General features: G+C 38.8%; 1 long non-coding RNA gene across 4 annotated transcripts in view; it reads right to left on the bottom strand.

Annotated features, from left to right (window-relative positions):
* The window catches only part of LOC128852498 (uncharacterized), a 227094-nt gene that overhangs the window by 178431 nt on the left and 24000 nt on the right, over nucleotides 1–24663 (bottom strand). For all 4 annotated transcript variants that reach the window (XR_008450372.1, XR_008450370.1, XR_008450369.1 and 1 more), the window contains 2 exons: nucleotides 23556–23643; nucleotides 21767–21851 (listed from right to left, as the gene is read on the bottom strand). This is a non-coding gene — a long non-coding RNA (uncharacterized LOC128852498). The remainder of the gene's footprint in view (nucleotides 1–21766; nucleotides 21852–23555; nucleotides 23644–24663) is intronic.

Below are 24663 nucleotides of genomic sequence, written 5' to 3'. Positions count from 1 at the left end.
AATGAGAAAAGAGTCTAAAGTATTGAAATGCTGTAAATAGATAAGAATAATATATTGGGTCTAATCAGGAAACGATATATTAATGATCTCTGAAGTCTAATCTCAGTACAGACAGTTGCACAGGTGGTTTAAAGAGTTCCTTAATCTCTGTGGACCTCGTTCAGTTACACCACAAAACCAACAAAGCAAGAACTGGTTCAAAATACCTCCCCAAAACCCAGAACGCTCTCAACTCTCACAGTCTTTCTGCGGTAGAAGTAGAGATGACAAAGAATCAGAAATTTTGGGAGTGAGTTGATGTTTATGATCTATGGTGATGTGTTACTTAAGTAACACCAATGCTCATTTTACCCAGTGCCACCATCGCAAGATTACAAAATATTAACTTCAAACATCACATAAAGTATGAATAAGCTCCTTTGCTACAAATCTTTAAAATGCATCATATTTCTTTCCCCACATATGTCCTTGTAGCCTCATAAAACAAACTGTTTCATTACATGATTATGGGTTTGTGTATATATATCACAAAACGTTAGCTACTGCAAAAAGGAACAAAACAGATTTTGACATCGGAGAATTATTTTTCTACTCTCCTGTGCCTTTGGATCTAAAGGCAGAACTACTCGGCTGTTTAATCTGGCCTGAGTCCAGGGCTGCGTACCATGGTGAGAGATGCCAAGAACAGTGATGCCACATGAAACAGAAGTTATCTTCTACAAACTCAAAATGATCACGGGGTAATTTGTAATTTAACTGATATAAAGAACAACCTCATTTAGTTTTCTTGTCTGCTCAGGAGTGATTTTTCGTTCGGGCAACTGAGTTCTGTTCTTATTAATAAGATGTTTGAGATGCTGTGATCACTTCACTGCACAGCATTTGACAACCCTTCCATACCGCGTCCACTGAAAGGCACGGCCCTACCTTCCCTCAGCATCTCTTTCAGTCCTCAGCTACATTAGAGGTTCACAGATTGCAGCAAACAGACATTAAATATGTTTTTTTTGTCATGCAGTGCTGAAATCGAAACATAAATGAAGAATCATCTTTGTCCAGCTTGCATTTTATCACTAGTTAAAACTGTCTAGGGACTAAAACCTTTATGCTTTCTGCCCTTCGTTGTGAAGTAGCCCCATATTGACACCCTTTTAATTAATCCACAATTCGCACTGCTATCATTATTCAATTTATTAACTTCCAAAAAGGTTAGATGATTTCAGATGCACTATACATACAGAATGGTAAGACAGCAGTTACAACAGCAAATTTCTATAGAATCTGTGATTATACCTTTTTTCATAATATGGAAAAAAAAAAATCAACTTTTAATTTTCAATCTAAGATAAAATTCCTCCTTACTTCTGTGAATATCCAGAGGCACAAGTCCCATGGCCCTGGCTGGGAGAAGACAATAAAGATTTTGGAAGGTTTCACGCATGTCTCACTAGTTGTGAAAATCAGTTTTTCATTATTAAACATAGGACTGTTAACAGCTATTTCTTCTTTTGAGTTACACAAAACAGGTGAGTATCTAATCACATCCCTAATGACTTATTGTTGCCTTCTGATGATTCCTGCCCCAGATGCCATACAAGCATAAACAACCCAGATAACCTGGTTAAATAGTTATTTGATAGTTGCTTGCCCTATGTATGTCCAATCATTTTCAGACTGACTTTCTCTTTTTAGTTGATGGTCCCTACTGATGAACTGCTAAACTCCCTTACTTACATGTCAGTAGCTGCTTTGTAAATAAAATAAAATTTCTTCTTTATATTTTCACTGGAAATCTCTCTCCTACTTCCTCAACTTGCACTTTAAGTTCTGTACATGGAATCCTCGGTATTCATCAGAAATCAGATTATGACACTTTGTAATACATTCCAATATTTCTACATTCCCACTGGACATCAAAACTATTCACTGAAACCAGGTAAGATTCTGCAGTTGCAATCAATTATCACATAGGCATAAATTCCACTCACTGAAGTTGTTATTGGGTTGGGGTTTTTTATGTTTAACAGTAGGTGCATTGGAAACTCTTTCTTGTAAAGAGAATGATAGAGAAGTCAGTACTGTGAAAAATAATGCTTCATCAAATTAAGTGTTCTTGCTATTGAAACATTAAATGCTGACATGTTTGAGCTTGGAACAGATAGATCAGATAATGTTTGGTAGCTGTACAAAAATTTATAATACTAAAGATGGGATCTAAAATTGCTGTCGGAGATACAAATTAAAATGGAAGAGTTTACCCTACGATGTATGAAAAATAACTTATTAATAATTTTACACTCCCTCCTCAAGAAGAGTAGATGCCAGCAAAAGAAGGATTTTCTTTATATCGTAGATGTTGGTCAATATGGAGATAAAACAGGAAGGAGAAAAGAAAAACTAGGATATGATATTTATGGTCATTGCTATCATTTGATACCTTGCAAAAAAACCCAACCCAAATCATGTGGAAGCAAAAATCTTATTATTATGGTTACCATTAGTATTATTATTAATAATAATAAAAAAGAATTTGTATCTCACTTGCATTATCTATCCATCTTTTCACCTTAAAGTATTTCCATTTCAGTTTAATTTTGAATTTGGCAGAAACAGTTAATTTTTTTCCTAGGCGATATAACCTTTTCCTAAGATAGATACATTCAAGTACCTCCTGAGACATTAGGAACACCCTATAAGCAAATACTCTGCCTTTTATTCTCTGACATAACCTTGATGAAAATGGGCTGTAAAAGCCTGGCTCCAGGCACTCCCATTTCCTGCCACTCGAGGATTTAAATCGACGACAGGAGGGGGAACACCTGTCACATCAGATGAACGTGGGCTACTCAGTACCCATGTCTCCTTGCCCAATGAACGGTGATTCTTGCATGACACGGGACTACGAGTTTAAGCAAAAATAATATGTAAAAAGGTTCTTTTACAAGCAGTACGTGCGTAAGTAGTCTCGAACAAAGTGATTTCTGCAACAAGGTCTACATAGAAAATAAGCAGTATTTTACCATCGTGCAGGTACCGTGGGTTCTTAGCTTCTCCATTATAACTACTGATCAGATCTTCCAGCTCTCACACTCAATGCAATCATTTTTGTCTGTGGGAAGTGGACACAAACATAAGTGTCCCTACGTGGTAACATTCTGTAATTCTTTGGATGGGTGTGAAACATGGGAAAGACATAAGACTGTAGAAAAGTGGGCTCATTAGGAAAATATATAGCGGCATATCACAATTGTCCTTTTCTATTGCCATGAAAATACTTGCAACAAGAGAAAAACAATCAGACGAAAACTAAGGGGCCGGGGGGGCATTATAATTTAGTGGACAACTGTATGCAACCTTCTTGAGACAATAAAACAAAAAGCAAAGTCAAGTAGAAGGGAATTACTGGTTGGTTTAGTGTATGTTGGAGGTGTTACAGAGTTGAATGTTTTTCCTAGTGGAACAGTGGAAACTTTGACATGTGGAGGGACATATATAAAGAGATTCAACAAGACGCTGGAGATATAAAATGATCATCAGAAGACATCAGACCAGAAAACCTTCCAGTCTGCACCACCATGTTTTACAGCTACGCATTCTGCTAGTGCTACTTTCTGAGCCTGAACCGCCACGCATCCGTGGGGCAACACAGAGCCCATTCTTCCCTGCAAGGACGTGCGAACCATTCAGCCAAGCACTATGAAGGGAACACCCCCATCTCTTGATGTGTGAGTGCTGGGATTTACGTGAGGAGAAGCACCAGCAAGCACACACAGTTGTTGTAGGCATTACGTAGCTTTTCATCCTTGGAACACTTTGAGGCCTCCAAAAAGACACTCTGGGAGGTTGTAGTGCACCGTGCAAGTGGAGAGGGACTTCTTTTAGCATTTTCAGATGTTTCTCAGCCTCAGGGCTGTGTATTACATAAATCAGGTGTTACATGTCCGCACATTACCTCTCTTCCTTTGCAGAGAACCACCTGGCAGGTTCACCTACCCTGTCCTCAAGGTTCAAGGCAAATGCACAAGACATTCCCAAAGCCGTAGGAAACGTACTCAGTTTTGCAAATCTTTTTTGTATCGTTTTAATACTCATGGTGGTTCTAATGGAAAGAAAGTACCTTAAACAGACCCTTAACGAGAAACATAAAAGGGGAGAAAAACCCCTCATTAAGTGTGAAGTTTGACCAGTATTAATGAAACAAAAAACCATAGCACACAGGTTTACATACCAAATAACTCTGTCACCATCAGATTGCCAGGAAGAGTTAGAAGTCAGCTCTCCCATCTGGAAAAAGCATTACAGGAACATATTCTGTATTTTGCACAGTTAATTCTTGTTACAAATTAGATATATCATAAGATTTATTGAAATGCCTCGTTTAATAAAATACTCATAACAGCTTGTGATATTTCACAGGATAAATAACAGGACTGCTAACTGTATTTGTATAGCAGATCTCAGAACAATAAATGGTTCGTTCAATAACAAACTGACAAATTATTTCAGGCTACAAAAACGTGTCCGATAAAAGTCAAAATGAACTCAAAGGATCTGAAGTTCTAGGGCAGACAACATCTGAGTACAAAACCAGGTTACCCCAATCCAAGCATCATTTAAACTCTGAAACCACTTGAAGAAGGAGACAGAAATTTCCACATGAAGTATTTTCTAAGCCAAATCCACAACAGGACAGCGGAGGCAACCATTCTTTTATTTCCTACACAGCCCAAGACATCACAATCTTCTCATGTTATTCAAATCTAATAAAAGATTAATACCTTTTAGAATAAAATAATATAAAAGTATCAGAAGATAAACACATAAAAGTTATTCATCTTAGCTATGCCCCTCAAAGAACACATGAACAGAGAAAGTTCAGTACTCTTAAAAAAGTACATTCATTCAAAAATATTAACAAGTGAAGACTTTCTGAGTCTATTTGACTTCTAAATAAATTGCTTTCTTTTTTGGAATTGCTGAGAAGGCAGACACTCTTAGGTCAATGAGAGATACTGATTGCACAGTGTTACGGAAAATTAGGCTACTTATTTAGGAACTAAATATGGATTTTAAAAGCATTCAGCGAAGTCATACTTTTGAGCATTTTGGAGCTGGCCTACATTTTAAAAGAAACGTTTGAGACATTGAGCGACAACTTTTCAGAAGAACAAAATATTTATTATGTCCTTCGTAGATCTTTAAGGCAATTCAATATAAGGACAGGCTGAGAGAGTTGGGATTGTTCAGCTTAGAGGAGAGAAAGCTCTGGGGAGGCCTTAGAGCAGCTTCCAGTACTGAAAGGGGCTCCAGGAAAGTTGGGGAGGGACTCTTGATCAGGGATAGGATGAGGGAAAATGTTTTTAAGCTGAAAGAGAGGAGATTTAGATTAGATATGAGGAAGAATTTTTTTTACTTTGAGAGTGGTGAGGCCCTGGACCGGGTTGCCCAGAGCAGTGGTGGCTGCCCCGTCTCTGGAGGGGTTCCAGGCCAGGTTGGATAAGGGTTTGAGCAACGTGATCCAGTGGGAGGTGTCCCTGCCCATGGCAGGGAGTTGGAACTGGATGATCTTTAAGGTCCCTTCCAACCCAAACCATTCTATAATTCTATGAATTCACATAATGTGAAAAAAGATGACATGGACAGGTGGGAAATTGGCTATGCCTTCCACTTTTCCTCTAACAAAGTACCATTTTTCAACCCACTCAACATCCTTAGGGTGTCTCCAACTCTTGTCAGCTTTGACGTACGTAGAGGACAAGGGGTGGCTGCCCAGGATGGTATCTGCCCCACCAGAGTTTGCCTCTTACCTGTATGTCAGGATAAAATAACGATGGATACGAGACAGCTTAAAGAGAAGCGGTAGAAGAAAGGGATGTAAACACTTCCTGTGTTTTAGTATAATTGTTAAGATTTAAAGAACGCTCTCTCCAAAAGTCATTCTCATGTATTTTATAGGGTCAATCGATTTCCAAAGCTCACCTCTCCAAGCCTCAGCAGGAATCTGAGCTGTTGATATGGTTTAGGTCTTTGATGTTCACAGCAATAATAACGTAAACTGACTAAACAAAAACAACGTACCCCACCCTCCCCAAAAAATTGTTAAACCCCACCTAGCCAGCCATTTTACACTAAACCAACTGCTATTGCTATCAATTTAAGTAATCACTTTTCCAGCTGACAGATGCAAAGCTCTCCATTCGGATAATGACTTTTCCAGCTGATGAGAGTCAGGGAGCAGGAAGTGTACATGGGGATAAGTGTTTGGGAATTAGAGGACAGCCAAAGTTTGCAGCTACCTGTATTATATGAATGACGTTAGTTTACTTTTGCTGGCACATATTTACCTGGAATCAGCATAAATAGGCACTAAAAAATATGTTTAGCATAGCAGTATATCTCCATGCAGTGCTAGGCACTTAAAAAGTTTTATTTTTTTGAGAGAAAAAGCATTACATCAGCCAATAGCTGCAGTATTCAACCGTGCTTTTACCAGGCAAGGAGAAACAGTGCATGCTGTATTCTTTCTGTCTGCACTTAAGCCAAATCTGTTCCCTGATTTTCAGCAGCGTTGGAAACGCAGTGACTCCTGGCTACAAAAACAGCCCATCTTTTTAGAAACATAGCTGAACTACAGAACTAGCAAAATACGTGTTATGTTCCTAGGATTCACTGTCCTATGAAATACCAAGGAGGTTACTACTAATTTGCAAAAGGAGAATTATAAAACGTTTTGGGTGGAAAGGGACCTTTACAGGTCATCCAGTCCAACCCCCCTGCAGGAGCAGGGACCTCTTCAACTCAATCAGGTTGCTCAGAGCCCCATCCAACCTGACCTTGAATGTTTTCAGGGATGAGGCCACCACTGCCTCCCTGGGCAGCCTGTGCTGGGGTTTCACTACCCTCATTGTAACGAATGTCTTTCTTATATCCAGTCTAAACCTCCCCTCACTTACTTTGAAGTCATTACTCCTTGTCCTGTCACAACAGGCTTTGCTAAAACTCTGTCTCCGTCTTTCCTATAGGCTCCCTTTCAGGACTGGAAGCTGCTCTAAGGTCTCCCCAGAGCCTTCTCTTCTCCAGGCTGAACAACCCCAACTCTCTCAGAACCTCAAAACCAGCACTTGGGGCATTTTTGTGCGCTCTAATTTCTCAGTACTTTTGGATGAGACTCAAAAGATGCAAATAATTAGCCAGTTCCTTAATTAAACCTCTTCCCAGCTCTTAAGAGATCATGTAGAGTTATCTTTTTAAAATGGATGGATGTTACCCATCTGGACACGTCCAAGACCCCTTGTCTGTAGTAAAAAGCAGTGTATTTAATCCTGTGTAGCGTATGGAAGAACAGGCAATGTGTTGGCTCTCCCTGGAGCTGCCAGGAGAGTAGAGCTGAAAATCTTACGGCACTTTCCTGAGCCATCCTTTTCCTGTACACCAATGGGTCAGATGGCAACTGCTAAGTCGCCCTAAAATAACAGAATTCCCATTATACCTTAAAGTAACTCTGCTGGGCTGATCATCATAAAAAGTTATAACCCAACATCACACTTCAGCATTTACCGTGAAAGGAAAGGCTGAGGAACATTGGCTACAAGTCTGTAAACGTATCAACCTAAGCCAGCGCATATGACTGTCGAGCCGATACGAAATGAAATATTTCTATTCATGATGACAGAATGAAATTTTTATTAGGTTTGACCAAACCAGAAACAAAACATTGTAATTTTTTTTTATCTCGTGCTCCCTGTCCTGCAATATTAATATTATGAAACAAAAAAAATCAGTTTTGCAAAAGCCAAAGGAAAAAAAAAAGTCAAATTCTACAGCATTTGTATCAGTACTCTTTATGTCAATGATACCCAAAAACTACTGAAAAAACGGTTAGGTTTTCAGTTTAATGCTTTCTATAGGCTTATTATGTCTATTTGTATTCCTTATCCACCTATAAATTTGCTTTTTCAGGTTAAACTTCCCACAGTCATAATCATAAATCAAATATGAGGCTTGAACTCAATGTCTTTGGGCTTTATCTTCCGCTTAGAACACACTGGTGGTAAAAATCAGCGTATGTGAGAAAAGTAACATAATACAGAATACGGAATGAAAATGAGCTAAGTGAAATCATAATAAGAACTAGAGAGAAGGACTGTGAAATCTGATCTCTTAGGAAGGAAAGAATATATAAGAAGAAAAGAAATAGCACTGAAAAGTACAAGCACGCATGTGTTCGTGCTGCATGCTCTTTTCTAGTGCAGCTCTCTCACATCCGCACACAAAAACTGCAGAACATGTTATTGGGCTTTTTTTTATCTCGTATTTGTAGAGATTTAGCATAAGTTCATTATAACAATATGACTTTTAATTAATCTAACTGCAAAGGGAAAGGAGAAGTGATCCTGGTAAGATATGGAGGCTCACAAATGAGGTAAAGGAATGTAAAAGAGCAATATCAGACTTGCACAGAATCTCTCAAGCACTGAAATTATCTTCTCTCACGAAACAACATTTCTTATTGAAGCTTAGGGGAGGTCTTTCAGCACACATCGGTGATAGAAAATGCAATCCAACACTCCACATATTGTTTTATTTACTTTAAAAAAAAAGAATTAAACTTCGTTGAAAACCACTTTGGCCTCACACCCATGGCATCACACACCAGAAACTATTTCTTTCCTTTGAAACGTGCCTGGCAAACTTTAAAAGGCTATCCCTCCAAAGGCAGAGTGCATACAAATACTTAAGGGGTTAATAAACTCTCACAGTATACCAAAATCACAAGTTTTATACCTCGACTCTCTACAGTTGGAGCTCCTAAGAGAGGAGTAATTGCATTGTAGTATACATTAAAGTATGATTTAGGTTTCTCCATCAGCAGGATGAAGTGTGTCTTACTCCTCAGGTGTGAGACTTGGCTGCTCTGCCTTTTGCAATATATTATCCCAACACTGTCAGAAAATGCTCAGCAGCGCCAATTCTTACTAAACTGGGTGTGTTATAAATCCAGTGTAAGCAGGGGATTTCTTATGCCAACAATGCTTCTCAACCTTTACCTTATTACCACACTTTTTGGCTGCTCTGAGATAAAAATCTTTTAAGCTTTTTTACTGCTTGCGTGTGAAATCTCAGCAAACGTAGCCAAACGCAGGAAAGTTCAGGGCTGGTTTATGACTCTGTTTTATCAAAAATTTTGATCTACCAAAGCCTGAATGCACAAATCCATCGTTGTTGGATGAAGTCAGTGAAACCACACCCATTCCCTTGATAGATCTTCCTTTTCCTTTAGTGGACAACTTTATGTGGGCTACAGAAATATGCCCTGTCAGATGAAAAACACTTGCCCTCGGAGCGAATACAATGCCAAGTAAATCAGGAGTTTTCTACACAGCGGACTTCAGCGTCGTGTGTGCTTAAGACACATTATCTGCGAGTTTTGGAGGTGAAGTCCCACCGTAATGAAATTCAGCTGAGCAGGAACTCGCCCAGTAACACCAGCAGGAACGCCGAGGTCTAATGACAAGACAGGTTTGGCGCACGGGGATGCATGAAATAAAATAGCCACAGTGAAGATTTCCAGGGAAAAATGTTAATCGTCTTCTAAGAGGGGAAAGTGTGTGACATGATGATCAGGGAGGAATGGCAAACACATGTCAAGCAGAACATTTTATTTACCTTTCATTAGCATGTCTTCCTAGGAGAAGGTTAAATGCTCCAAGAGAGGGATGGGATTTTTCTTATGTTAACTAATCCGCACAAAAGTGAAGGGAGATTTGCTTTCTTCAGCATTCATTGATATTAATTGCTTTATTGAACTAGCTGTGGGAACACAGATTTCCCAATGCCAGCATAAAGGATCATTATTTATAAGCTAACTGATCCCACAAATTCTACACTTAGCTCAACATTTCCGTTGGAAACACTGAAAGAATCTTTAAAAAAATCATTATATTTCATACTTTATACTGAAGCAAACCGGCTAAATGCTACAGGTTTTCCAGGAAAAGAAAACCAAGTTTTTCTCACATCACAGACTCCAAATCAGCTCTGAAATGCTGTGTATTATTACATTTTTCCTCCATTGATTTTCCCTTTTCCCCTGACTTACAGGTGTCCTTAGTTACAGCCATCAGGAAAAACAAAACACATATGCAGACTATAAATCTATATTTGTGTACTGATTCATAAGAGTAAAATATCTTTAGTTGCTCTTTCCAATTTCCTTCCCCTGTTCCATTCAGAATTGTACTGGGGTAGGTTGGGCTTAACCTTTCAGGAACTCGATTTTGTCCCAGAAGATTGGCTAGCAGGAGACCTGCAAGTGTGCGTTCTGGCTTCGAGTAAATGTATTTAGCAGGAGAGACTCCCAAGCACAATAAGAGTGATTAAATAAACACTGCAACCTTTAATCAAAGCACTAAGTTGTCACTGTAACCCTTTGGTGATAGATATGGATGACTCAGCCCATCAGAGTTCATGCAAAAATACACCACAACAGTCAGTGACATCAAATTATATTTCTTAGCACCAAGGAGTTAATAAATTTCAAGGAGAGATCAAGACTGAATGTTAAGTTCTTTTGTTCTAATATATTCTAACAATGCTTATGGCGTTGCTGCAGTTAAGCTCAACTTTGCTGTTCTGAGATCAATTTAGGGGCTTTATGTGCTGTTTTAAATCATAGCTGAGCTAAACTTGGTCTGTAAATTGCAAAGTGATAAATGTTTGTTTTTCTTATATCTCTTCCTCTTTATATCACAGTCAGGATCCTTCACCAGACCCCCAAAAGTAATGATTTTTTGGCATAGTTTAGATGCTGAATATATAAGCTACAAAGGAAGAACGAGGATTTACTTTATAGTTGTAATCATTCAGTACACACAGAGAAAAAAAAGCACTTCTAGTGCCCTGAAAGGAGCAGAAAATACTTGGAGAAGACACATTTGATTAGCAAAAGATGTGTTATTACACAGACTTAGGTTAAAGCAGATCCACAGGTGCAAAAACTTTTTGACTGGGGCTAGCAAAACTCCAGGACACTGAGCCTACAGTTGAGGATCCTCAGCCAGGTGAGACACTTCCAGGTTTGCCTTATTAATGCGAAGTTATTATTAAAGGAGAGATATTTGACATAGATACTGTTTAACGTTTGTATAGCAAAAAGTGCTGTGTGGCTGTATCGATGGTCAAAGCCTGGTTATGATCAACCTTGGGTTAAACAGATGACACCGACTGTTGATCCAAAGCACTTCAGCAGAAGAGCGTGGGCAGCACGTGACCACAAACATGCTCTTCCTTAACTAAAGCATCCATTAAGTGTCTAGATAAGTAACCAGTTGTAAGGTTGGAATTTCCAAACTTTTAGGTACTAGGCTGACCAAACAGCATCTCCAGAAGACAGGGTTTGTCTAAATACGACAACCAAGACCTGATATGTTATGACACATAGCGATCAGGACTTGAGGGAAAAAAAAAGCTCGCAGGGGTTTAACAGAGCAGAGCATCCCGTAACTACAAAGCAAAATACACAGAAACTACCAGCAGGCACAAAACAGACAGTAGAGATGTTGCCAATAAGCCCAAGTTTAGAAAGCCAGCCAGTCATTTCTAATGAATAGTAGGGGAAGGACCTATAAAAAGAAATATTACATTAAAAGATCATAAGTTAAAAGGCAGACAATAAAGGGCAACAGTTTTCTTACTTAACGGGCAAGAAGACAAAATCAGTTAAAATTTCACATAAAGCAGATCTCTTATTCCTCTCGTTGTAATATAATTCAACAATACTTGTTAGAAATCTAAAACATGAAAGAAAATTTCAAGTTTTATCATCAGGATGTTTAATGGTGGACCTTTACCATAAAGGAAAGGAAGCATTCTGGAGCCTCTTCCGTGTATTTCCAAGAAAACGTTTTTAAGTTCTTTCTTGTGTTCCTATAGCTGTTCCTTTTTGCAGAGTATTTCAAGGTTTCAGAATCTGTTAAACTGGAGATTTAATGAGTATATGTTGCAAATACATGGCTAAGTTTAGTATTAGTTTTGTGTGCACATACACACTGTAAACTTGGAGGACAACCCACGGCTTACTTAGGTAGAACTGGTCACACTTTGTGTTCAAAGGAAGCCTAAAAAAGATCTTTACATCTCTTATTTGAATTGGGTTGGCACGGAAAATCACGTTCATATTGTACTCATTTGTGGTCTGCTTCTCAGGAATTCTAACAGATGACAATTCAAAGATAAATTTGCTTTAAAAAATAAATGATGAAAAATAACTGGCTTCTCAGCACTTATTTCATAATCTTGAAAGTATGTTCAAATTTAAGTAATTAAAATAGAAAATAGAAGTCTAAAAATGAAATCTGGTTTTGCATTGGAACAGCCGGCATTAATAGAATTCTCCTTTCAACTCCTTTGTTTTCTGCTGCAGCACCACACTCTATACCCAGCTCGAACAGATTACCCACGAGTGGGGAGAATATGGGGTTCTGACCCACCTGGGCTGCAGATGATGCCACGGCGTGGGAGCTCCAGGTTTCTCAACTTCTCTGAGTTGGGTAGATATGCAGTGGGAAGTCTATTAAACTCATACGTGCTCACAACTGGACAGGTACTTTACTGAGCCAAAGCCTACAGTTGGGACACAATTTTCTCCATCTGTGTGACCTCTAACTGTGGCTTTCAGGATTCATTCCCTTCTTTAATTTAGATGAAAAAATAAGACCCTTTTTTTTTTTTTCCCCTTTCACACAACAATAGTTTGGAAGCTGAGGGTATTATACCGTAACTCTAAAATACTACAAACAGCCGAAACAGCTCAAAGTTGATCCTGGTGAGTGAGGTGTAGGGCTTAAGGTCTATCAGCTGTATCAACAGAAAATTGCCTTGCCGGGTATGGAACTGAACAGTAATTCTCACCAATTTATGAAGGGTGCAATAATTTTCTCTCAATCAGGGGTGGACAAACCTACTTCAATAGTGTCAATATTTATTCTAACTGAAATTTAAACTTGTTTTATAATGTGCTTAATGCAGACCATCCCTTAATTTCAAATATGCTTTGGATCCCTCTTCCTAAAGACCTTCATCAAAAGCCGACAGTACAATAGGAAAGTTTCTTCTATCTTTTCTATCCATCATTGCTAACACCAGACTTCAGGTATGTCCCAAGAAATTAAAAAGATTCCAAATAAACGAGAAGGTCGAAGAGCAAATACAACAAGAAAAGGGAACAAACCAGCCTGGTTTCATTTGCAGAACCAAAAAATATGCAGCTACATAACATCGTCTAACTCGTTGCTTTTCCGAGTAATGTTAATATAATGAAGCTCACAACTAAAAGCAAAGAAAGCATAGCTGCAGCACACTCATAACAGGGTCCCAACGAAACCAGCAATCCAAAAATACAGAGTCAAATTTCACCCCTTCACCGGTCATATGCATCAGATCAACGCCAAAATTATTCATTTGGCCTTTTATCAGCTCTGTTGTGACTGGATAAAGCGTAAATTTGGTATAAATTCGGCAAATCAAAAGCTTGTGCTAATCAAGACATGGAAACAAGAACAATTTCAAACACACACACACATACACCCACCCAAAAAAAGGAAAAATCACACCAAAACCACAACATAAATTAAAGTGTTTATCTATCTCCAGTAAATTTGACTTTCAGGCTTGCAAGTCAATTCAGTAGAAATTCCAGGGAGATTATCATCCATGTGCCTGCCTCTTTCTCCCATTTTTCAGTATCTGTGACTTCCATGGTGGCAGTAAGAAATCACCTTTCTGACAAAAGGCTTCAGAGGCAAACACAGATTCCTTTTTTGACACAATTTTAAAATGATTGAGACCTACTAAGCAACACATACAGCTTATGTGATTGAGTGGATGATCTATGCATGTCAGTCGCCACTTGTTCCTTGTCATGCCCTTAGTTGTTTCTATTATTTCACCAGATTCTTTGAATCAGAGCCCCTGTCTTCGTGTATGTTTTAGTAGGTTTTATCATGAAAAGATTCGGACATAAAATACAATTTTGGGATCATCAGCAATTCTGATAATAGAATAGAAATAATAATAATAATAATGATGTTAATAATAATAATGTTAATAATAATAATGTTAATGATAATAATGTTAATGATAATAATAGAAATAATAGTAATAGAAATAATAAAGAAAAACAATTGTTTGCAGTGGTCTATTCTTTTAAGCGGTAGGATCCTGAATTGATTAATGCATACTATCTCATCTCTTGTGTATAAAAAGGATGGAATAGCTTTCCGAAGTTGAAAACTGTACACCAAATGGAGATAGACAACATGTACATTGAATGCCAAATGGAGATGGACTTCCAGTACATTAGGAAATAGGATTAAAATTCAAGATTTTGTCAAATTGGAGAGCTGACCTAAAAAAGCCTCTCATTTAATCAAAGAAGGGAAAATGCAAATTTTATGGTATGTTAGAGATAACCAGGATGTTCAATACAGAATAGGGGAAATTCTATCAAGAGAATGGTTCTGCTTGACATGGTCCAGTTATGCAGATCAGAACCCTAAATATTATGATGCTGTGGAAAAAAGGTACATAACAGCTCAGAATGCATACAAATATATACAACTCCAAAAAATATGGAGTTCTGCATTTCTTGGCCTTGATAGTACTTGGCCCAGCTGTAGTACTGTACACAGTTATTAAATACCCATGTCAAGAAAGGTGTGGACCAACTGTAGACCATCTAGAAGAGAAAACAGAGAAAACCAGAATTCTGAGGTGAGGGGAAAGTAAGGAATTGGGATGTTTGTTCTATAGAAGAAAAACACTGAGGAAAATTGATCATAAAAATATGTGCAATACGAAACATAGGGGATGGAAATCAATTGCTAACCATGACAATTTTGGAAAAGCTAAACCAGCCACTGAAATTGCATCAAAGAGTATTTCGGTGAGATAGTGTGAAAAATCTCATGGACACAGTAATAAAATAACAGGTTACTCAGTGCTAGTGCAAGTGTCTGAACTGGACCTTCGGATGAGGCTTATTTAGCAAACCACACACCAGAGAGTTCACAATGGACCGCAGCAAAAAAACTGCCAACCAACAACAACAACAAAAAAAACTATGGCTATTTTCTTCGGTGAAACTTCAGAAAACAAAGAAATGTTTGGTTGTATGGAAAAAAAAAAAAACCCTTGAAAATGAGAAACGTTTTGTGCAATTTCATTAGGATTTACATCCTTTAATGTGAGATAGGCTTAAAATCTATTTTTAACCAAAGAATCTTATTAAAGTAAGAAGATTGCCTGGTTTGCTACTTGTAGTTGTTTCAAGCAGTGGTGGCTGATGATGCTTTCTATAAACAATAGGGAATAAATTTAAACAAGCTAAAAGATGTTTAATGTAAAAAACTGTAGCTTGAGAAAAATATGTTGTTGTGGATTGCATATTTTACATGCAATTTATGCTGCAGTTTCTCTTCATTAACCACATCTCGCAGATTTTTCAAAGCAACAGCATGAATATTATTAACATGTGTTAAAAATGTGTTTAAAATAATGTATAAAGCTTTGTGTTTAAAGCAAAAGTTTAGGTATAATGAACAAGGGTGTCTGCATTTTATATATTGGTTCGTATGCATGTTGATATATAAAGCAGGCGATGTGTGCACAGACACACGCACATATATATTGCTTTAGAGTTCATGTTTTAATTAAGCTGAACTAGACCTTAACAAGAACATCCAATTCATAATTCTCTCATTCCGTTCTATAGATTCTTATTAGTTAAAGCAGATATAATCCATTCTGAAACGTGACACGTAGAAATTGCTAGCATCTCCTTTTGTTGTATTTCTTTCCTTACCACTGGTTTCCTTTGACTACAGGAATACCAGGAAAAGTCTTGTAGCCTTCAATTTTTCTCTGCAGTACTTTCCGCTTGTATCCATCTTCCAAAATTGCTTTTGGTATCACAGTATTTATAGAAATTATTGATAATGGGAGACACGGGACTTGAAAATTACAAAAATTAGAAATGTCTAATCTGAGTAGCTGACAATACTTAATCACTGCACGAGTCTGGTCCCAGTACATATACTTCAGTTATACCTCTTACTTGGCATAATACCTCTTACTTAAACCCTTCCTGTCAAAAAAATGCAAACAAAATACCAAACACCAAATAATTTCATAATCAAACTCAAATATAACATTCTGAAGTAACAACTTTTGACGTTCTAGGCTTTGAGGCTTCGGAGTACACTTGGCATTGATTAAATTTCCTCCTGCTGATGTAAATGGGAGCATTATTAGGTCAACAGAGCACTTTCACAAATCCTATCCTCCTGTCTAATGTCAAGGAGTAGCCTGAACTCATCATCAGTAGCATGCTGGGATTTGGTCCATACTAAATTTTTCAGGGAAAACTAGGAGTGTTTTTCTACCTATTTTCTGTAGCTATTTTCTACCTTTCAATGAAGATAAAGCAAGGGTGGTTAGGGTGGTTTGTTTTTTGTCATTCCCCCTCATTTTCATTTTCATCTCGGTGAAAACAAAACCGAGATCCATTACACTGAAAGGCTTTCGGAGTGCCTCGATGTTAATTCTCATACACTCGGATATTGGAATCAAGCTATACAACAAATTCTAATGCTCCTTTTGAAGACATCTATGTGGCTACACTATGTCCAGTTAGGATAACATTAGCCAAATGGAAGAGATAAGTTCCTATTGAGAACAACTTTCTTTTAGGATAAATATATAGGGATATATTACTGAGGCTTCATATATAAAAAAAATAGAAAGTAGAAAACCTAGAATTTTGTACAAGCAAGGAACAGCAATTATTTTATAAACGTATCACAAACAAACCATATTTTCCCTTGAAGAAGTGGGCTTAATGTAATAAAAGACACTTAAAAGACATGAAGCACTCATTTAAAATCCCAGCAAAATCCTCCTCCATATTTTCACAAAACCCATCCTGAACTCTGTCTTTCCTTTCACTATATATCATTTATTGGAACAGGTTTACAGCTTACACATCTCTGCCCTGATGTTTCTTCCTCATGTTTACCTGTTCACTGATTTGGCAGAATCACATTGGCATTTCATCAGCGTTCAGTGCTGCTTATTTCAGCTTTCGAATGTTCTTATTTCCCCTCTCATAAGGCATCCAACCATATTTTTTGGACTTGGCATAATAAACTCTTCTTCAGGAGACCATCTCCACGTTACCGCTTGATAGTTTGCACGCAACGTAAGTGAAAATAGATTAAAAACTAGCTGGAATCAATTTTACCCATTTTGGCACAGACAAGTTGAGAACAACATTTACTGACAGTAACTGCTTCACTTGTTGGACACAAAAACTAGTACATAAGTTGCAGTAATTCCTTGAAGATGTGTGGTGAAAGCCTGATGCATCTGCAAGGCTTAGCAAGGGTCTGGTAACATACTACACTTCCATACTTAAGATTTAGTTCTCCCAGTTTTCTCTTTCCTACAAAAACACTTGTGGCACCATAAAAAGACACACGGGTCAATACACCCTTTCTTGTCGTGACTCTTATCCCAGTACCTGTCCCAGCTCACTGATAACCTGATAGAGCATTTGAAGACCCAAAGAGGAGCACAAGGAGGACTCTGGTTTTGGCAGTGGTTGTGACTAATTAGTACTAATTATTTACAGCACCCACAAAAATAACAGAGTACTTTGTGTAACCTCTGACCAAAATCACTGGAGAAGCTCAGTTACCCCGTGATGTGCTTTGGTTAGCTTAAAAAGGAGGATAGAAAAGTCACAGTACAGTTGCAAAGCATAACCCGAAGGTTATGCAAAACAAATTCAAAGAGGTTTCTTGCAAAAGGAAGGAAAATACTGTCTTAAATATATGTCTTTCTCTGTAGAAGAAAGGAGTAGAAGGATTGCTTGGGTTTTAACCTTCTACTTATTTTATCAACTTGATCTTTCAAGTGTGGACACTTCAACGTGTCCACCTTACAAGTTGTTTCCTAAATTTTCAGCTGTTTGGAGTTCCCCTTCCAGTGGGAAGGTTTGCTAGTTCAGAAAAACATCTTGAGAAGTGAGGACCCCGGTGCTGACGCCGTCACCAGAAAGGGAAGATTTGCTCTGAAACTAAGGTCTTCAAAGACGAGACTCCAGAGGCCTGGTATGTAAACGTTTCTCTTCTTTAAAATACTGGTAATCCCATGTTGATAAAGACTCAATCAGTAAATAAGTAATTTCGAAGAACTGCTGGCGCTAGATAGGTGCACAACTGGAAGCACCAGTCCAAATCAACTAGAGTAGGGTAGAGCTGGAAATGCTCCTAACAAACCAGGGCTGGGACATCAAATCAGGGTATCCCAAGGCTTCAGGGGAATTTAAGTCTGAATTCAATGCTGAATCTATAATCTGGATGTGTCTGCTTTGCAACCTGTATGATATATCCATAATCAGATCCAACTATCTGAAAAAAATAGCATTAGTGGTAGTTCTAAATGAGTTTCAAAGCAGCTTAGCCCACAGCCAGGCTGTAAAACATCTTGCACCTCTCCTCGCTCAGTGAACCCTGCTTCATCCCAAGTAAATCACAGCGCAGAACGAAAGTCCAGTCCAAATTAAACCACCACAGATGAATGATAGCCCCCAGGCTTTGTGCAGTTAACTGATTTTCCATAAGAACTCGAGCTCAGCTTCACTCCATCCTACTGCAGATATTTAGGAGTGCTACCTACATGAGATGCCTACAAGGCTTGGCCTCCCCTGCCACGGGCTGGAAAAGTCAGACACCGCTAACGGGTGGCTGGCCATGGATGGATCCCAAGGGCTGTATCTCAATTAGTTTATAATTAAGCAAGGCAGGGCCTGTCGCCTTGCCCTAAGGGCGAGGAACATGATATGGATCACAACTCTGTGGCTGCCTGGCCTCCCTAAGAGCAGTGTGCTATGTTGTGGAAGAAACCTTTCGTGGCCAAAGCTGTGTCAGGCCCAGTGCTGGGATGGGTTACCGTGTGCCAAGCATGCATGTGGGGAATTGGGTGAGTAGCAGAGATGTGGGCTGGGGTCTGTCTCTGCAGAAGGGTGACAGAGAAATTGGGGAAGCCATGCTCTTCATTTGGATGACTTACATGATCATGTTGATGCATGATCCCAAAGCCCACCAAATTAAGAAAAAAACTCTAATTAACAATAATGTTTCTAGGGCGGATTATTACTTTATTATTTCCTCCTACCTGTGTTAACTGCGGTAACCCTGGCATAACGTAAATCCTTTAACAATGCCGTCTCCCATTCTGCACTGCACAGGCAGTGTAATTCAGTCTGGGCTTGAACAGTCAAACTGGGTTACTTACCCGGATCCTTCTGAGGCTTCACCCGTGACACAGCTTCAGCATTAAATATGAAGTGAAGAGTAGTAATGAAAGGATATTTATTATAGAACAAGAGCGTTTGTTAGTACCAGCTTGGACACGTGACATTAGTTGGAGAAGTGACAAGTCTTTTTATACCAAGATTTCAGTGCTATGCATTGGAGTTGCCTGCTGCCTACTGCACTACATTTCTGTTTACTCCCTACTCATTTATAAAAAAGACATGATCCAAGTCTCGCAAGCCTTTTTTTTCCCTATCCAAATATATTTCTACTGCCAAACTGGAGATATAACCAAAGTTCACATCAAGCCATAAGCACAGCAGATCATTCTGTCTTCTCTCACCTTGCTCCAGCGTCTCAGATGTCTTTGTTTCTGGGCTGCAATGTTACTCACATTGTTGTACATTTCTGCCCAGGGCATGTTGGTCAACAAGAAGATAGCAGCTGAAAATAGTGACTTTCCTCTCTTCTCCCAGTAAGCAATCAAGTCCGCGAGCTCTGTCAGCAACCCCAAATTCTTGAACTAAAAGTTAAGGGAGCCTTTCCCTGGGGAAAAGCTAACTTCATTTATAAAACATATTTGATTTCCCTTTTCTAATCTCTCCATAGCCTTTTTACACTGCTGCGTGCTTTAATTTTGCTTTCAGTCAGAAGTTTAAAAACTTTAGCTTCTAATAACTGGAAAAAAATGGTTATTTAAAGATAACTGCAACTTGCTTAACATGCCAGACTATCATATGCTCGCTGCTTTGAAGCTGCAAATTAATGACGAGCAGGAACAGTGACTATCTTTCAGAGGAAACTGACCTCTTTCTAATGGCTCATCGCTAATGTCATCTGTCTGCTGCATCTCATTATGTGAATTTCACGGAGTAAGAAAGTAACTTAAGGCTGTGCACAAATAAAAAGGACCTTCTAGTATTGAGCACTTTGAAAATTTTTGATCTCTCAAAATACCTTCCTTAGATACTGGTTTCCCCTTTTGTGCATGGCACGCTGCTTATGTCATCTATTCTCTGTGACTAATTATGTTAATTTTGTGCCATAAAAGTAACTGAAGGCTGTTAAGGAATAAAAGCTTTTGAGTGGCCTTATTTCATAAACACCCCTTTTGAACAAGGCGCATTTAGTCATATTTGCAGTAACAGAAAGAGTCTTGTGCTAAAAATACAACAAAGGCTCTTGAATATGGCCATTTATTCCTACTTTATTAGGTAATTTATGAAAAGTATGAAGGGAAGCCTTTTTGTTACTATAATTTGCATAAAGCTGGTGCCCCATTAATGAGATAACTTCCTGCCTTTTGTGTACCACCAGCTGGAAATAGAAATATAGGAACTTTTCTGTCTCCCAATTACTTAACCTGCTGAGTTCAGAGTTGGAGAGTAAACAGGATTCATATCAGTCAAAGAAGTTGATTTCTGCTGCTCTATCTGAAATATTTTTATTTAATTAAGGAGCCAGTGAAAGTGAAACGCTAAAAATATACTTAATGTCCATCAGCTACATAAGACGAAGCCTTTAGACCTGTGCTTCAATTTTGCACCTGTCTTTTTGTGTTGTCAGTCACAATTAGTTGTGCTACAGACTGTATCCATCACAAATCAAAGCAGACACCACAACCCGACATTTTGGAGGTATCCGGGTGCCAACGGATGCAGATGGGTTCTAGACATCATTTTCAAAAATCACCTAGAAACTCGATTGACATCCGGTGCCCAGACACTTCCGAAAATCCCATTAATTGCCTCTCTGATGCCTAATACTTTAGAAATTCTGATCTGGATAGAAAACTCCCTCCCCTAGAAGGAACAACTGAGCGTTCCTCAATGAGAAGAAAATCTCTCTCCTATTACACTGATCCATACGCCACAAGTTCAGTCTATCTTTAGGTTGTCTCGCATGGTGCAATGGTACACGGTACTCTGCTTAAAAACAGAATTATTCACATTAGTGGATGTCTTTCTTCAATCAGTTTTCTGCTTTAATAGCATTATTTTGACTGCTCAATTAAAAGTATTGTTTATCAATTGTGGCATCTGAGAATCACTTATACATAAGGTGATGACAGCCATAAAAATCAATGGGCCAACTCCCTGTTTATATATTTTTACACTGTTTACTATCTCCAAATTTATTTCAAGGGACATTAGGATAATGACAATTCTTTACCAGTGTGCTGAAACATATACAGGTTACAAAAAAGGTGCGTATTCAATAAAACTTTAAATTTGAGCAGCACAGAACTTGTGTAGTTTGAGTTCAGTTTGTTGGAGCATTAAAGATTGCTCAGTGGTCAAATAGCTTCATTAGCTACACTCACCATATCTGTTAAATCTGAATAAAAAGCATCTTTTGCTGTGGAATGGAGCATGGAACAGGTTTGTACTCACCATATCCTGCTATCACCCTTTGGTTATACTTAGGGGTTACCCCGCTTTCCCATCACAGAATAGCTGCTCTCATCACTGTTCAACTCTAAAAGAGGGAAAGACAATCAAAATCACCTTTCAGGCAATAAAATGGATTCAAGCCCAGCTTAAAGAGTCCTTTCACACTACCCTGTACATCTAAACAAATCACCGCAAACCCATGTATCACCTCATCTAGTTAAAATATGGATATATTTAGAGTAGCTGCAATATAGTCGCCACTGGCATTTTAACTATGAGCTAAACCATGACTGCTGACAGGCTAAAGGTTGTCACAGTCAAGGTCCTAATTATTCTACAAATTGCAGCTAGATGGTAAGATTCATCTCCTCCTGCTTGAGGCACTGAGCTGGGGAGGAAAGTCTCCATGGGCTCCTTTCAGGGGCAGCGGAGACATGCAGGCAACTCTAGACTGGGATTCACAACTTGTATGGGCTGATTCATTCCCCATTTAGACATCTTGAGTACAGGCTTAGGAGGTATGAGTTGAGACTCGGATTATTTTTAGCCCAGTTTGCGCTTAAAATAACACAGTTCAAACTGTATCTGAAGGGGTGTCTGGATTTGAATTGTTAGCAGTCACCTAATTTACTGCACGTTACACTGCGATGCTGTGTCTCCACCTGTGGCAATCAATGAAGACCAGAATTTTTCCCAGTCTGCACACACCTTTCTGCCAGGTTTTTCCCTGACACGTTAGTGACACTGAATATTCTGTGTAGCACGATTCGGGGCTAGAATAATCTACTTTACTAAAAGACTACATGAAAAAGATATGTTTCATCGACCTGATAAAAACTTGGGAGAAGAGGATGAGAATTAAGTCCAAGCATATAATATTTGCTGGACCAACATGCTTGTGGTGCAGCAACTCGGGTGGGCTGGAAAGCATTTAGAGAAGTCAAGAGTGTTGCTTCTCTCTCTCCTGGATGTGAAGTATTTACAAAGAGCCACTGCTATGCTGTAGAGAAATCTGTGGCGCTGACCTCGTGTCTCAGGTGAAGGTAATCCATGTAGACTGTTGGCCAGAAGAGCAAGGTACAACAGCTCCGTAAGTATCCACACCACCTAGAAAAAGTGACTGTTTCCAGCCCATGTGCCCACAGTAATTCATAGTGTGGAGCTGTGGAAGCAATTAGGAAGCATTGTCCTGCAGTTTCCTACTCAAAAAGCGGACATGGAAGCAGGAGCACCTCATGTGCAATATTGGATCGTAAAGTTACGATCCAGACTGACCATCAAGGAAAGTCACTAACGACACATTGTCAGTCCTGACATTAATTAAATTAATCTCATTAGTTTACAGCACTTTTTGCAGGTTTTGGGTTGTGGTTTTATTTTTTCTCTTTTTCCTAGGTAAACAGTCCTTTTGACTTCCTTGCAAAGCAACTTCCCTTCTTGGTTCTCTTTTCATTGATCTGAGTCCCTGTGCTCTGCAAAGAGAGGAGACTCTGTAGTGTCCCTCCCACAGGAGTGGAGAGCATGGGAGATGCCCCCGAGGTCCTCAGACCACAGCCTTTTTGTGCACCACTTGTACTCAAGTCAGAATCCTGTTCTCTTCACGTTGGCTGCCCACGTAGCCAACTATACGGGTCAGTCATCGACTTCACCCTCCCAGTCTTGCCAACAACGTTGCCAGTCATAGAGGGAAAAGGAAGGGAAGGTGGTGTAAGGGCACACAGAATGCCTTCGCTCCTCTTCCTCCTCCTTGCTGCCACCCACAAGTTGCAAATCTTGGCCAAGCACTTACCTGGGAGGTATTTTTGCACACGGCTGACGCAGACTGAAGCGAGCATTCCAGAGCTTTCCCCAGGTACGTTGCAAAGAGAGGTCAGCTGCTGTGGAGAACAGGGAAAAGAGAAAGAAAAACATCTTTATCTGCAGGAATGAAGAAATATGCCTAGAAAGACTTTGGCTGTTCAGTGTTTAAGATTCAGTGGAATATGAGTCTATATAAAAGCTGAAATAAAAGAAGCCCATTGACCTATTTAATGGGACTAGTCATTAAAACCATGAGAGCTAAGGAAAAAACAGCTTAATGAGGAATTAAAAAAATGAAAAAGGAAGAAAAAATTCTCTATGCCCACTAGCTCAGGGCTAGCTTAATTAAAGTCCATGCAGAAATCTGTAAGAAAAAAGAAATAAACAGTTAAACGTGTTATTTTTATCCTCATATTCCTGGCTTCTTGTTCTCTGTGATTGGTTTCATTCTCAAATAAACCAGCAGCCTCTTGTTTGCTTTCTATTCTCTGCCTAATTTGGATAAATATAAACTTTGCTAGGTAAATGCAGAAAATAAGTTGCTACTCTGAATATGAAGCTCTTGACGTTTTGTGATTCTGATAATTACTAATATATATAGTATGTGATTTAGGAAGGCAGCACTAATTGGACAACAGTTTCTGGATTCTCTTCTCAAAGCACTTAAATGATAAATCATTCACCAAAGACAGATAATATAAATAAAGCGATAGATTGGCTTTCCTTCTCTCTTCCTTTCTTTTGATTTACAAACCAGCTCCGGCGAGCTGTCTGTGGCTAGAAAGCCAGTATTACTGTGGAATTAGAACATTGTTATGTCTGTTTACAATGATATGGGAGACTAGAGGGGAAAAGTTTGAATCAACAAATATTTTCTACATTCCTACTGGTAACTCCAAGGCCCGTTTTCAGGGTGAGGGTTCCCCCCCGCCTTGTCTGTTACAAGTTATGATGTGTGGATGAAGGCTTTTTCCCATGCAGTAATGACTGTATACTGAGATTTCAAGGGGCTGTTCATGACAATCCCATTTTCTGTGTAATTTCATGGTTGTCTTCTTGAATGAAGATATTGGCTGCTCTGAAGCAGGAGGTCAGAT

Source organism: Cuculus canorus, chromosome 6 (genome assembly GCF_017976375.1).
Source record: "Cuculus canorus isolate bCucCan1 chromosome 6, bCucCan1.pri, whole genome shotgun sequence".
Lineage (NCBI taxonomy): Eukaryota > Metazoa > Chordata > Aves > Cuculiformes > Cuculidae > Cuculus > Cuculus canorus.
This window is presented reverse-complemented; position numbering and strand designations above follow the sequence as displayed.